Source organism: Globicephala melas, chromosome 11 (assembly GCF_963455315.2).
Source record: "Globicephala melas chromosome 11, mGloMel1.2, whole genome shotgun sequence".
In the NCBI taxonomy this organism is placed as follows: domain Eukaryota; kingdom Metazoa; phylum Chordata; class Mammalia; order Artiodactyla; family Delphinidae; genus Globicephala; species Globicephala melas.
The window spans coordinates 25,641,370-25,655,652 of NC_083324.2; the positions used below are offsets into that span (position 1 = coordinate 25,641,370).

Consider the following 14,283-nt stretch of genomic DNA (forward strand, 5'->3'; position numbering starts at 1 on the left):
CATTCCCCTGTTGCCAGCCACCTTCCCTTCCACCTCATAGCCCCAGCATGAGTTTGCATGCTCATCATTCTTGTTTTTAGTTACCTCTTTATTTCTACCACCTGGGTACTCTCTTAATTGTGAGTCAGCTAAGCCCTTTAAATCATTTTTATTATATTTTACCTAGCATATCTAGGGTCTTTGAAGGGTTGGAATTTTCAGGCTGCATCATTTGCCATCTTGCCAGAAATAGGAGCTTATTACAAGTTCATAGTAAAATACTCAAATAACACACAAGAATATATGATGAAATATTAGTGTCCTTTCCATCTCTGACCTGCTTAGTTCTCAAACCACCTTGCCAGGTATAATAACCTTTATCATTTTCTTAGGCATAGTTTTAGAAGCATTTTATGCACATAGAGCATACATATGTGTATACAATACATGGAAATTTATTTATTCAAGCAGGGATATATTTTACCTTCTGCACTGTACTTACTAATGTATTTTGGAGTTCATTGTTTATTAGTGCACTTAACTCTGCCTCTTTTTTCTCATAACAGTATAGTATTCCATGAAATAGATGTACCATAATTTTACCATTTCCCCTATTTTTATTGGATGATCATCTGCAGTTTTTGTGATATTATAAGCTGTCCTACAATAAACATTCCTGATCATATGTCTTTGCTGAGTATCATTTAACATAATTCTCTTTGTCTCTTTCTCTGTCCTGTCCCCCACCCTGCAGTGATTAATTTTATGTGTCAACTTGACTGGGCTAGGGGATATCCAGATAGCTGGTAACATTATTTTATTTTTTTAAATAAATTATTTAATTTATTTTTGGCTGCCTTGGGATTTCGTTCCTGCACGTGGGCTTTCTCTAGTTGTGGTGTGGGGACTTCTCATCGCGGTAGCTTCTCTTGTTGCGGAGCACGGGCTCTAGGTGCGTGGGCTTCAGTAGTTGCAGCATGCAGGCTCAGTAGTTGTGGTGCATGGGCTTCAGAGCACAGGCTCATTAGTTGTGGCACATGGGCTTAGTTGCTCTGCGGCACATGGGATCTTCCCGGACCAGGGCTCGAACCAGTGGCCCCTGCATTGGCAGGCGGATTCTCAACCACTGCGCCACCAGGGAATCCCCCAGTAACATTATTTTTGAGTGTGTATGTGAGGGAGAGTCCAGAAGAGATTAGCATTTGAATCAGTGAACTTCCTACAGAAGAGTCCTCCTGACCAATGTGGGTGGGCGTCGTCCAATCTATTGAGGGTATGAATAGAGCAAAAAGGCGGAGGAAGGATCAATTTGCTCTCTCTGCTTGAGCTGTGACTTCCATATTTTCCTGCCTTCAGACATTGGCAGTCCTGGTTCTCAGGCTTTTGGAGTGGGACCAGGACTTGCACCACTGGCACCCAGTTCTCAGGCCTTTGTACTCAGACTGCATTATAATACCAGCTTTCTTGGTTCTCCAACTTGGAGACTACAGACCATGGGACTCTTCTATCTCCATAACCATGGGTGCCAATTCCTATAATAAATCTCCGCATCTCTCTCTCTATCCTACTCGTTCTGTATCTCTGGGAAACCCTAATGCTCGCTCCCACTCACTAAGAGTTGGTGACCTCAGCACCTTGCACAGGACCTGACTCTGAGTCGGCACTGAATTCACATCTGTTTCGTGAATGACTAATACTCACCAAGAAGCCAAACCAGCAGTCAGACCATCCCAACCCCCCAGGAAATGTATTTTTTTTAAATTTAATTAATTAATTTGGCTGCTTGGGTCTTTGTAGCAGTGCATGGGCTTTCTCTAGTTGTGGCGAGCAGGAGCTACTCCTTGTTGCGTGCAAGGGCTTCTCACGGCGGTGGCTTCTCTTGTTGCAGAGCACAGGTTCTAGGCGCACGGGCTTCAGTAGTTGTGGCTTGTGGGCTCTAGAGCGCAGGCTCAGTAGTTGTGGCGCACGGGCTTAGTTGCTCCGCGGCCTGTGGGATCTTCCCAGAGCGGAGCTCGAACCTGGGTCCCCTGCATTGGGAGGCGGATTCTTAACCACTGCGCCACCAGGGAAGTCCCAGGAAATGTATTTTGATTTCATTAATAACACTAGCTCTTGACTGTCCCAATAGCCTGTAGCTATTGACTGGGCACATCATGTGGTCCAGATATGAGCTAATACTATCTTTACAACAACCTTGTGAGATGGGAGATTTCATGATCATGCTTTACAGACAAGGAAACTATGGCACAGGTTATATAACTAGTAAGAGGCGGAGGCTATCACTGAAACACCTGGCCTCTTGAATACTGCCTTTTAATTAACACTTGTCACAGCTAACATAGGATGTATCATTGTTCATTCCTTTGTTTATTCATTCATTTATTCCGTCCGCAAGTATTTACTGAGAGCTCACAGTGTTCCAGGCAGGAAGTAATAACACTGTGATGAGGAATGGAAACATCCCTGCTGTGGTGGAATTTACAGTGTAAAGGGAGAGACAGATTAAGCAAAAAAAAAAAAAAAAAAACAAGTGAAACTGTGATGAGTGCCCGGGAAGGGGATAATAATGGGGAGAATTTAGAAGCGCCTAGCTGGGGGGTTCTTCCCAGCAATAGAGGGTCTCCAAATCTGTGATAAATTGAATGAGCCTTGATGGACGAGTAAGATGGAAGGGGTGAAGGCCAAGGGCCAGCCTGCTCCCTGCCTTCCTTGTGTATTCTCCTGTACACCATAATTTTGCTTTTGCAGCCACTGCCAGCTCTGGGGACCTCCACGTGCAAGGGCCACAGGGCCTGTGTCCTTCTGCTTCTGAGGAAAGGTGGCTGAACCCCCCGCCCCCCCCCCACCCCCACCCCCACCATCAGCCTTTTCTAATTTTAAAGCAGTAGCTCCCTTGATTGAAATCTCAATTTGGGAACAGGCCTAGGATTGGCCTGGAGCTTGGAATTTTCACCAATAAGCGCAGCGGTAGGTGGGGAGGCGTCCCTTTAAGCAGCTGGGAGGCAGCCTGGAGAGCTGGAAGCGTCCCTCCTGGGGACCTGAGCGATTTTCCTGGATCCAGAGCTGCGCAGGGAAGCAGCTGCCACCACCGCGCCCCGGGAATGTCACCTCCCTTGCGCAGAGCCCCTGCAGGGCCCCCTCTGGCTCCGGGCAGTTGGCGGCCGACGCCCCGCTGGTCTTTTTAGCCGCAGCCGCATCCCCTGCCCCTGGGTCTGCGGCCCCTTCCCCCCAGCCCTTTAGTTCCCGGCGGTGGAGGCGCCGCAGCGGCGAGCGATGCAAGGCTGAGCCGGGTAAGTGGCCCCCCAGGGCCAGGGCGCACGGAGGGGGCACTGGGGCGCGGGTGCTCGTGGTTCTCAACACCCTCTCTGGGAAAGGGGGCCTTAAACTGGGACAGTAACCTCTGGGAGAGATGCGCCTTGCCACACAGACACTGGGGAGGTCATGAGCTATGGGGAGGGGGCTTTGGGATCATTTTCTTCTGAGCGTCTCCCAGCTTTTGCGCACTTGATTAACCAATAATAGTAACAGTATCACGAGACAGGGATCATGTTGTTACTGTATTAGGACTTCTTCGAGGGAAACATTTAAACGTCCCTGAACTTGCTTTTTAAACAGCCTTTATTTATTCTCTTACAGTTCATTTCCTTCAAGTACTTAAAATGTATGTATTGTTAATGACCTACTTATTTATTTCCCTTACACTCTCAAAAAATGTTTCATGTCTCCAGGAAGGTCTACTTTAAAAGATGATGTGTTTCTCCCCACATTCCTCATTGCTCGTTTTCCTAGAACTTAAAAAATTCCTTGCTTTTCTCCTTGGTGGATATCTGTAATTAAGCAGCTCTGAAATTTGTTCATTTATTCTCTCTGAATTGGGGGTGGAAGTAGGGGAGAGGCCCCCCTCTCCTGGCCTTCCTAGCTCTGAGAAAAGAGTCTGTGGGATGGGGAAAGCTGTTGGGGGGAGTTCATTGGAACCCTGCTCTCCCAGGATTGCAAATGTACCCTCTTGGCTGTTGGGAGACCTAACCTGAGATCATGCAAATCTGGGGTGCCTGGGCAGCTGTATCCTGGGAAATTTTAAAACCAAAATAATCTATAGGGATTGGGCTGGGGGAGGGGTAAGTTTTATTTAAAAGATGCGTTTTCAGCGTCCTCCCTCTCCCCAGTCTGTTTGCTCATGTGTACCTACCTAAGGAAGAACTTGGAAGCCTAATGTGTGGGGCCAGCGGGTTGGTTGTTTTTGTTTGTTTGTTTTTTGGGTTTGGTTGTTGTTGCTTTTGAAGATGAGGCTGCTGGGCTGCTGGAAGAAAAGCCTTCCAGAATTGGAGCAAAGTCTGAGGCATGGATTGCCCAAGTCCATTTCCGCCCTTATTAAATTATTTTGGCTCGTAGCAGCCCTCATTTTGCTGGATTACCTCTGTTTGCAGTTGTTTGGGTGTTGTGTGACTCATTTGTATACTTTGGGTTCCCTGCTTTCTGCCAACAGATGTTTTTATCTGTGCAACTAGTTGAGTAATTAGAGAGATGGACACAGCGCTGTATGTACAGACAGAACAAATACCACTTGGGGAGGATTTGGGCCTTTCCTTTTTCAAATCATCACTTGCCAAATCTTCCCAGCCGTTGGGCAATTCAGATGAAGGTGTCAAGGGAGCTGAGCAGTGAAGAATTTATATGTACAGCTAATTCTGCTCATCTTACAATAAGACATCTTCCCATGGGGCCAAAAAGTGGGGGTGTGGGGAAAGCTTAGAAAAATAATGCTGTGTTCTTAGTCACTGACTACCCAGCTCTCCCTGGATTTCTGAGAACCTGCCAGGAGAAACTGTTGACTAGATGGAAGTTTCAAGAAATGCTGAACAGAAATCAGTACAGGCCCTCCTTGAGCGACTTTTATTTCTGTTTGGAGGAAGGGAACACTTTGTTAGAATAACAAATCGTGGCTGCTTTTCAAGAGCAGAAAACAGTTCTTGTTCCGAAGGCAAGATTCCTTTTTAAGAGTGTGAATCATTTGGTTTAGGTTTTTTGCTTTTTTTCTCTCTCTTGCGGTGGAGGCTTGGAGATGATTAAATGTCTTGTCTGCAGGAAATTACCAGGAGATTTGAGTGTTTTCCTGAATCAGCCTCAGATGGTACACAGCTTTGGGTGTAATACAAGAAAGCTCTGTTACCAGGCAATCTTTCTGCAGTGATACCCTCAACCTCTCCCAGCCTTTCAAGCTTCTCCCTCAACAAGCCTTTTCTTTTTTTATTTTTGGGGCTGGGCTTCCATTTGAGAAACTGAAATAACTCTCTCAGTCCCTTCATGAGCTTTTTAAGATGGAACTTATTTTTGAGACAGTTTTATCGAGCCCACTTCCCCATTGGCCTCCTCCCACCAGCCTTAGCAGGAAAAGCTCTTGGCTCCTTTATCCAAGATTTCCTTTAAGCCCGGATTGCTATCCGTAGGGACACAGATGTCTCAAGGAATGAGAGGCAAAGGTTTGAACTAGCACTCGCCAATTTGGTGGTGACATTTATGGTCTTTGCCGAGAAGGCAGAGTGATTCTGTGCTGCGTTTACCCCCGACGTGAAGATCGGGCAATTAAAAGGCGTCCAGGGACAACCGGGGGGTCCAGTGCCCTGCTTTGTGTAGTGCTTACAGAGATCTGCCATTTTCAATAATTTTGGAAAACCGAATCTTAGAGACGCTCTGCTCCCCAAGCTAGATTTCTGAATCTTTCCTGAAAGGTACCTGGTCACGTGAAGCACCTCCTAGCTGTGTAATCAAATAGGAGAGCTCTGGGTGCATATAAACTCAGCGTGATATTCCGAGTCAGTGAGAGGAAGCAGAGGGAATAATTTTTTTCAGCTACCAAAACACAGAATGGCAATCCTAGTTGAATATAATGAAACTTGATGGAAATTGTATGGAGAGTTTAAATGTAATGTTCCGAAAGAGTTTCTTTGCTTTTTTAAAAATTTTTTTCTCAAAATCTAAATGGCAAGGGATTCTTTCCCAAGATACTTCGCATTTGATTACCGTGCAGTTTTCTGTTTGTTTGTTTTTGGGGGTGATGTTCTTTTTTCATATCCTGCTGCTCTGTGTGACAAGCAGAGGGAGACTTGTTTTTGCAAAGATTGTATCTGGATGTCTTCCAAAAGATACGGAAGATGGAGGGACGCTGGAGGGAACAGACGGACGCAGGTACTGTGGGACTCAGTGTCTGGGAAAACTCATGAATGGTTTCCCTCCAAGTATAGCCCAGAGGCCTTTGAGAATTGCTTCATGTTTGACTTTTTACCAGCCAGCTTGTGTATAGAAATCATCATACCCATCACGAAGGTCTTCCTCCTCCCAAAGCACCTTCCCAGGCAAGATGCCAAACATCAGGGAGTGTGTACGTGACATTGCTTATCACGTCTTTGAAAGTTTGCCTTGTACTACTTTTTCTTTAAAAAAAAAAAAAAAAAAAAGAAGTGACTACTTGATTTCTTGGTAACATTAACAAAAGATTCCTTTGCATTCACCTAGGCGGCTGTAATGACAAAACCTTTAGTTTTTCCAGTGGTTGAGGCTTTGTTTAGGCTTTTGAGGATAAGTGAATATCTATTGAGCTGGATTTCAGGTGAATTCTAATTTTGAGCCCTCGGACTGTCTAGCCTGGAGAAAAGGTCTCATATTAACATGTTATACTTGATGATAGCAGTATATAGAATGATAGCTATTAACTTACTGAGTCTTTGCCAAGTACAGACTACGTGTCTTATCAATCTTTCTTAGACTTTCCTGCACATAAAAATATTCTTAAGAGAGTCTGCTTCAGGGGGTATGTGTGACACCTAGAAATCTGCATGTGAAGAAGCATCTCAAGTGAGACCTTGGACTCTACCTTGAGACACACTTGGCTTTTCCTTTCTGATCGCTTAAAATCCTCACAGTAACCCTGCGGAGTAGGTGCTGTTATCATCCCTGTTCCACGGATGAGGAAGGGTAGGCTCAGAGAGGTGCTGTAACTCTTCTGGGTCACACAGCTACTCAGTGGCCATGCGGGGGACTGGAACCTGTGACTGTCCACCCCCAGTATACGTGGAGCTTACGCTTATGCTTCTGGTGGTTGTGTGGTCTTCCCTTTACAGTTTGGACCTAGTGACCCCTCCCCACGACTCTCTCTGCTGCACCCTTCCCTGTGACGTTGGCATGCAATACGCAGCTGCAGTCCACGAGGGCCCCTTGTGGCAGGATGCAGGAGGGCTGCATGGGGGTGTAGGGGTTCACGTTCATACTGGAGAAACATCTGACTAATTTGCCTTGAGTTCTCTAACTGCTGAACCAAGACGACTCAAGGTCAGATTGATTTACTTGTGAGGTGCTTTCGAGTCCCCCAGCTTTTGGAATTCTTAAGGCAGGTCTGTGTCCTTCAGTGGGTCCTTCCCCAGTCCCCAGTGTCACCTCTTTCCTCCTCTCCAGACACTTCCCTCAGGCTCCTCCGACAAGACCCTTCACAGTTCACACGCCCAACAGGGCTGAAGCCTCTTCCTCATGCCCGTGACCTGAGCCCACCTGGAGCCCATCTTTTTCCTCCATCTTCTGCGTCAGTTAACACCCTCCCCCCCCAGGTAGATTCCTGCCGAAAGCAAATACCAAGGGAAAGTTGTAAAGAAAGGGGCAGAGGCCAGGAGGAGCCTCATTCACGCCTCCTGCTTGATTCCCCCTTGGCCTGACCCGATTTCTCTTGCCCCTGGGCTTATGAACCGGGGCTGATTTCTCTTGCTTAATTGCTGCAGGATTGTGGTACAGGACAAACCACTTAACCTCGTGCACTTTGCCTCCATTATCTGTTAAATGGAATGTTCATGTCAGCCCTTTCTCCTTTGGGTACAAGTGACATAATGTCTGTGGAAACACTTTGGACTTTGTTCAAACACATTTTGAAGACGTGATCCTGTTGCCTTCTAGCAACGAATGGTTCCCCTACGGTGTTCTAGGAAACACCTGTTGGGCGAATGGCTCTTCCAAACAAGAAAGCGAAAACATGGTTCCATGTATATTTGAAACATGCGATACCCTACATCTCTCTTTGGAGGAATCACAGTTCATACCAGCATATTAAAGGCTCTGAGCCCTGGAGTAGGGAAACCTGTTTAACTATGAGTTTGCGTCTTCCATGCTAATATGACCCCAGAACCCTTTTGCAGCCTGAGTTGTTAACGTGCTGCAGTACGCGCTTGGGGGAAAGCTGCTACGCGTCAAGATGTCAGCTCTTCTGTTTATTAGCCTTTAGACAAGTCAGTACCTCTCTGAACCTCATTTCCTTCTCTGTGAAATGGGAATGATAATGAGACCTACCCTACAGAGTTTGGGGGATGGTTAAATAAATTAAGCGACGCGGAGGTTGCCTTCCACCTGCCAGGAACATTTGTGTGAGTGCATCGTTCCCGCCTTGCTGTGGTTTTATTCTTGCGTCGGCAGGTTTAGGCGTATCCCATTGCCGCATCTTCCTCTTGCCTCAGTCTCCTTTGCTCCTCCGTTTCATCTTTATTCGCTCCCTTGCTGACATCATCCAGTCCATGGCTTCACGCGATGGCTCACAGCTTTCCATCTTCAGCCTGGACCTCACTCCTGAGCTCCACACTTACACGCTGAACTCTTTTCTCAGCGTCTTCGTTAGGTGTTCATTGAGCTTCTCAAACCTGATGTGTCAGAGCACAACTGCAGATTTATTCTCCTCCCCGGGCCTTTACCGCGTCAGGCAGTGGCACTTCCAGGCACCCCCGTTGTTTGAGCTACGAACTTTCGGCATATTGGATCTTTCTGTTTTCCACACACTGCCATGTCGCAGCCCAGGGAAGTGAGTCTTTTCAGCTCTATCTCAAAAATATATCCCACACTGAACATGGGGGAGGGAGAGGGAAGACTGACGGGAAAGGGGCTTGAAGTCATTTCCTTGGGTACAAAAAATGCTTTACATTCTCGGTAGAGTGTGGGTTTCATGGGTAGAGGCATCTGTCAAAATTGATCAGGCTCTACACATAAGATATGCATTTTGCTGTATGTAAATTACACCTCAATAAACAATATGATAGAAAAGAGGTTTATCCCAGATGGAGCGCTGCTCATCATCTCTACAGGCACAACTTTAGTATGTGTGACCATCGTTTCTCACCTTGATTACCCAATAACCTTCCCCAGTACCGAGTGTTTTTAAAGCTTAACTCAGATCATACCCCTCCCCTATGTAACATCTTCCAGCAGCTTCCCATTGCAATACGAGTAAAATCCAAACACTTCACCGTGAACTGCGGGGCGGCCCCCTACCCGCCACCTTAACAGAGCTGCCCCTTGTCTGCTCTGCAAGGACGTGTCCTTTCCCAAACACTCGTCCACATGCTCCAGCCACAACGGCCCTTCACACCCAAGTTCCTGCCTGCCTGTGGGCCTTTGCACTTGCTCTTCTTCCTGCTTGGAATGCGCTTCTCCTAGAACTTTGCCTGGCTGGCAGCTTCTCATCATTGACATCCTTAGCTTAAATGTCATTCTGCCAAGAGGACTTCCTGCCCAGCTTTGCGTCACCAAGCCCCGCCCCCTCCCCACACACCATGTTACTTTTTGTCCAGAGCATTTCTCAAGATATAAAATATTTGTTTTTCAGTGTGACAAGTGTCTTCCACTGCCTCCTAGTCCCTGAAGGGCAGGGACTATGTTGTTCAACTCCCATCCTCAGTGTACAGTTCCTGCCACCTAGTAGGGGCTGACTGAGCTGACTGACCGGGACCTAGCTCAGTGTCTGACATAGCAACTGCAAGAAAATTGTTACTTAATGTAAATTTTTAAATTATTTTTATCACTCTCCTCCTTTTCTCAACTCCCTCCTCCTTTTGGGGGGATGGAACGGCTGAAAACCCTCATAGCCTCACTAAATCCCCGTACTTAATGTTTCTGACCTTCAGCTGTTTTTTTTTTTAAATTATAAAACAAGGTCAGCGACAGTTGCCCCTTGCAGAGGTTTGTACACCCCTCGGAGGAAGGTGTTCTTGCAGTAGGAGTGAGGCATTCATGGTTCCTCACCTTTTAAAATTACACCCCCAACTAATGGTTTTCTTTGAAGACCCTGAGCTTCCGAACTTTCCTGCCAGGGAAGTCTAATCAGACGCAGCTGCTGCTCTGGGATTTGACTTCGGATGCAAAGATTTTTAAGATCAACTGCAACGTCCATGAATGGCTTTGGAGCTCAGAAGGCAGTAAACACATATATATATTAATTTGTTGGAGAAAATTCTGCCAAGAGAACAAAGGTTAGACTGCATGTAGAGTGCCCCAACCCTCCCCTCCCTGCTCCCAAAGGCTCTCATCCAGTATCATTGCTGGAGTTCTCTTTTAAAAATCAGAGCAAAGGATTGTACGTTCTAGAAATGGCAAGAAAATCAACACATGTCGGTGGGGATGAGGTTGTCCTTCCTGGGCAGGAAGAAAATAACACTCATTTCTGAAATCCCATAAGCCACCGTTTATTTATTTGAACTGTCTATTGAGTTACTAGGACAGAAATAGTACACAGGTTTTATTTGCCTAGAGCTCTGGTTAAGGAGGACTAGGGGGCCCTTTCAGAGCTCAGGGGAGTGTGCTGTGATTGATTAGCAATGTCTGCCATGGGCAAGAACCATCTCTGGTGTTATACATAAAGAATTAGAAATTGTTAGATATCGAAGGCCCCACAGAGATCATCCAGTCTCACTCTTGATCTGATAACTACTATGCTGTGTTTGGGGGGGACTTTAAAAAATAATCATGAGCTTGGCAAAGTAACACCTCTTAAATTTTTAGACCTTTGTCCCCTCGTGGGTCTCAGCAGTGTTTTCAGCATGGCATACTGCAGCACTTTCCTGGGCTGGTCAGTGGGATCTTCCAGTTAAGACTGGGAAATTCTGTGTTACCATACCGCCTTCTCAAAGACACATAAGACACAGTAAACACATAAAAGGTTCCGAGAAGTCCAACTGTAAAGAAAACTGTCTAACGTTAGTTCCCAAACCTGTATGATCCCACGATGCTTCTCAGGGACACTCGTGTGGCCATCTTGTAGAACATTGTTTACATGATGCTGTACGATGTTTAGCTGATGGAGAGTGTATTTGTTTCCTGTGGCTGCTTTACCAAATTGCCATAAACTGGGTGGCTTAAAGCAATAGAAATTTATCCTCTCACAGTTCTGGAGGCCAGAAGTTTGAAGGCCAAGGTGTTGGCAGGGCCATACTTCCTCCAGAGGCTCAGAGAGACTTCCTGCCTTGCCTCTTCCAGTTTCTGGTGGCCGCCAGCAGTCCTTGGTGTTCCTTGGTTTGTGGCCACATCACTGTAATATCTGCCTCCATCTTCACATTGTCTTATCTGTGCGTGTGTCACATCTCTGTGTCTCTGCCTTTCTCTAGTGAGGACACTTACACAATAACACTTAGGACCCACTCGGATAAGTCAGGATAATTTTCTCCTTTCAAAATCCTAATTTAATTATATCTGCAAGGAGCCTTTTCCCAAATAAAGTAGCATTCACAGGTTCCAGGACTTAGGACATTGACATATCTTTAGGCGGACATTTTTTAACCACCCAGAGGCATATTGACTCAAAAGTCAGGAGGCCTGGATCAAGTTCTCACTTTGCCAAGAGCTCTCCCCAACCTGCACGCCAGCCACATGCTTAAATCAGGGGTCAGGGCGCATGTCTTTACTCCTCAGAACCTCAGTTTCCTCAACTATAAAATGGGATGTCATTGCCCATACTTCATAGCGTTATTGTAGAGATTAAATGCGATAATACTTGCAAAGTGCTTAGCACAGGTGAGCACTGAATATCTATTAGCTTATTACTATAATTATATAGTTTTACTATTGTTACAGCTACTACCACTATTATCATGTCCCTTCTCTTTGAACCTTATCGTCAAATGAAGTTATATGGGTGCCTCATCCCCAGAATATCTAGGGCTCCTTTCAAGACTGGCAAACTATGGTTCCCCATCTGTCAAAGGCCAAGTTATATTTTTTGAGTCTTTTCAAGTGAACATATCTGATGCTTATAAAGTGAACACACTCATGTTCCCAGCATACAGATTAAGAATAAAATGTCACCAGTGCCACAGCGACCCTTCTGCCCCCCTCTTACCAGTGATCACTACCCTTATTTCTAGCGTGGTAGGTTTTGCCTGTTTTTATACTTGCCGTAAATGGAATCATACTCTTTTTGTACCTGGGTTTTTTCACTCAGCATTCTGTTTGTGAGGTTCAATCATTTTGTTGTAGATCGTTCATTTTAATTGTTGTATAGTATTCCATTGTTAAATAAATCCCAGTGTACCCATTCCGTTTTCGGTGGGCAATTGGTTAGTTTTTAGTTAGCAGCTATTACAGAGAATGCTGTAATAGACGTTCTAATACATCCTCCTGGGGAACATTTAATGCTGAGACAAAACACGTGATACTTTTAATCAAGAACTCTCTCCTCCACCTCCCATCCCAGTTGCCTGTTTCAGATTCTTTGCAACATGACAAACTCATAAGCAGCGGTCTTGGCTCACCTAAAGGAACTGATCCCTTCCCTGGCCTACCCACCACCCTCCTAAGCCGTTGGCCAAGGCTCCCTTTCCTTGATGTGTTGACACCTTTTGAGCCTCCACACTTGCCAAAAGACTTTCCCCTTGGCCTGTCTTCCCGTGGGCTGAGCCGGATGTGGTAACCTGCAGGAGGCTACACCCAGCCAGAGACGCAGCTCCGCCTCCCAGCGTCCCACTTGTTGCCACCTCATTCATTGACTCACGCCCCCGTGCCAGTGCGCAGTCCTTGCTTCCCTGACTGCCTTCAGGAGAGACGTGATGCCCACAAGAGTCCCCTTCTTTCTCCATCGGGGGCCTCCACTGCACTCATCCTGCACCCCCATTTCATAATCCCAAGCCTGGTATTTGTCACAGCCCAAACTCTTGGACGGATTAGAATGTGTCCAACTGAGGGTCGGGGGCAGAAGGGTGGTGGAGGGAGCTGGCCCAGACTGGCAGAGCGACATGGGCGTGAGCCAGAAACTTGGCACTGTTGCCCACAAAGGTTGGGAACTTGCGATTTAACTCAACCATATAATTTTCCTTTTGTTGGAGAAGGTTGGAACTCATGTTTCAACTGCTCCTGGTGTTACATCCACGAGAAGCTCTTTCTAGATGCCCAGATTGAGTTTGGTCGTGGCTGAAGCATTAGTGCCATGTGGTGAATGGTGGAGTCATATACGTGGCTTTGCCCAGGGTTCTGTTCATTTGTGTCAGATGGGCAGTTTACCGCTGTCAAATCCGGAGTTAGATGGGGAAATGTAGGATGGATAGTAGGCCCAGTTACAAAGACATTCCAGAGGGGGATCTAAATGAAATTAGACTTACTCCTTTGTCTTACCCATTTTGTCCCTTTTTTGACTAGGTGATCTTAAAGATATGTGTCTATGAGAGGTGGAGTGGGGGGGGAGGCATGGGAAACAGTACATTGTAAGTGTCTTTGTTAGGCTCTCGTGTTTACTTTTTATTGCCTGGTGACCAAGAAGTAGGAAAGAAAGTGAAGATGCTTGGGAAGGCTGAGGTTGACTGGAAGATTTTTTTTTTTTTTAATCTGTTCAAGTCAGCAAAGAATTAAGCCAGACTTTTCTGTAGGATTGTAATATCTCGCAAAGAGGAAGAAATAATGGAGTAACTTCAGTGCCAAGCTTTTTTGGAGATTTAATTATACTCATAGCTGTCATTTACTGAGCATTTTCTATATGACTAGCAGTGTATTTGGGACTTTTCTATACCATAGGTCAACGGATGCTTTCTGTAAGGAGCCAGACAGTAAATATTTCAGATTTTGCAAGACGAGGCAAAGTCGAGGACAGTATGTAGGTACTGATGTAATGAAAAAACAGATTTCGACAACATTTTTATTGAAAAAATTCAAAATATAATAATAATTGAGTATCACTCTTTCATAATACAGGTCTACTAATGAGAAGAATGGAATTCTGTTTTGAGGTGGTGGGGTTTAAGAGCTGTCATTTCCTATCATCACATTGATTCAAACTGGTCATCTCTAAAAATCACTCTTAGCTCCTGGGCCATCCAGAAACAGGTGGGGGGCTGCAGGCTGTAGTTTTATTTACGTCATTGCTGAGCTCTATTTCTCAATAACAAATGGGCTGAGCTGCCCAGGACAGAGAAAAACTCACCAGTGGCATAAGTGAGTTGGGCATTTATTTCTCTCCCTGTAAAAGAAGTTTAGAGGTGGCTGTGTAGGGCTGGTCTGGCAGCTTCACTGAATCATAGT

The 14,283-nt window shown here is 45.8% G+C and overlaps 1 protein-coding gene across 1 annotated transcript in view; it reads left to right on the top strand.

Moving 5' to 3' along the window:
- Positions 1–2,992: 2,992 nt before the first annotated feature.
- PRICKLE2 (prickle planar cell polarity protein 2) overlaps positions 2,993–14,283 on the top strand; it is a 167,622-nt gene continuing 156,331 nt past the window's right edge. The window contains exon 1 of the mRNA XM_030867636.2: positions 2,993–3,269. The gene's annotated coding sequence lies outside the window, so the exon portion shown is untranslated. The remainder of the gene's footprint in view (positions 3,270–14,283) is intronic.